Raw genomic sequence first — 2,010 nt, 5'->3', positions numbered from 1 at the left:
ATAAATAATAATAATTGTTTGGTAAAATAAATTTAAAATTTTAAAGGACCATAATAAACATATATGAAATTATATTAAAGTTTTTAATTTTGATAAATACAACTAATTTAAAAAGATATATTTTTAGATGTTTTAAAAAATATTTTTAACTTTCAAAAATATATTTTTTTAGGTTTAATTACTCTGTTCGTCTTTATAGTTTTGCGAAATTTTCAATTAGGTCCCTATACTTTTTTGTTTCCTTTTAATTGGTCCCTGCACTAAATTTTTTTTTCAACTAGGTCCCTTTTGACAATAATTGACTTAATTTTATAGAGACCCAACTGAAAAAATATTGGTGCATGAACCCAAATAAAAGGAAAAAAAAGTGTAGGGATCCAATTAAAAAAAAATTAGTACAAGGACTTAATTAAAAGAAAAAAAGTACAGGGACCTAATTAAAAATTTTGCAAAACTATAAGGACCAATAGAGTAATTAAATATTTTTTTATTACTAAATGAAATAAATAATTTAAAAATATAATATATTTTTATTTAATTAATAATTATTCACGTTACTCAAAAAAATTATTATTTACCTATCACTTTCCTTTTGACAAATATTTTTGTGTCCGTAAAAGAGGTGAATTGAATAGAAAGAAAGGTCATTGAATAGAAGAGAGAGGAGTCAACGACAATGGACGGACAAGAGTGGACCACGTGAGAGTGAGACGACAGCATATGCAGAGTGCAGAATTCAGCATGCATCATGCATCATGCATCGGGCACTGCACCTTGAATTCAATGCACTCATCTGCTCTGTCTCTTTTCTCCATTTGGGGGGTCCACGTACCTTGTCTCTCTACGTGGCATTCTCTGGTTGGTTTCAACTGTCAGGGTCAACTCGTCTTGGCAATTATATGTTAATGATGATACATCATCATGCATGCATGTGGGTCACCAAAAACTTTTCACTTCTCTTCTTTTCTGACACTCTCACACCCAATCTTACCCTCATCATTCCCCTACTTTCATTTCCCATTTCTATTTCAATTTCATAGTATTTGTTTGCCTTTTCGTTACTTTCTCTTTTGCATTGTTGCAATGTAGTGCTAGCATTACAGTATTTATTAAAAATGATTTTCAAATATGATTGTGCTTTTTCAAGTATTTAGAAAGGTGTATGAATTTTCATCTTATAATGGAGCGGGATAACAATAGATTAAATGTGGCGGATCTAACTATATATTATAATAAGAACACAACAGCATTTTTAAGATTGTGAATATATATCTCTAGATATGGTCATGTGAAAACACATGAAAGGACATATTCTCTGGTTTTGTTTGAGAGGTAAAATGCAAAGGCAACTACTCCAATGAAGATGCTAAAAACATCTTTTCATGATGATCTTTATTTAAAAAGTGTGACTTATTTGTTTAACAACATTCTAAATAAAAGTAACACTTTTACTTCAAATAAAAATCAAGCCTTACAACTTATCATCCAATGGTCAAAATGAAGTATCTTCACACGATGACAATCATGAAATCTTCATTGGAGTAGCCACCAAATGCAAATTGTACAGGGAACCTTGGCAACCACCTCCAGTCTACGATAATTACATAGCATGAAACCTTACAGTGTGGTCAAGCTCCATATAGAGATTCAACTGATTCAGTAGGGTTGCAGCTTTTCTTGTTAGTGGTATTTTGTTGGGAAGAAAATTGTGGTGAAATTTTTTATAAATTAATTTGACATATAAAATTAGAGTTTATTCATAAAACTTCTCCCCGTATTTTTATTTAGTCATACCCTTTGTGATCTAAACAAAAGACTCGGGGAGAAAACAGGAACACTATTTTGTTCCTCCGCTTATGAACATTGGTCTGTAAAGGCTCCCACTGAAACAAAAACTTTATCAAGCCCAATGGGCCTATTAGCCCAATCAATGACATATGTTGCCCCCTTTCATCTATATCATTTCCCAACAGAAAAAAGAAAAAAGAAACCATCAAAAACACAAATATA

The sequence above is a fragment of the Arachis ipaensis genome, chromosome B10 (assembly GCF_000816755.2).
Source record: "Arachis ipaensis cultivar K30076 chromosome B10, Araip1.1, whole genome shotgun sequence".
Lineage (NCBI taxonomy): Eukaryota > Viridiplantae > Streptophyta > Magnoliopsida > Fabales > Fabaceae > Arachis > Arachis ipaensis.
The sequence above is the reverse complement of the archived record's forward strand: the minus strand, read 5'-3'. Positions refer to the sequence as shown.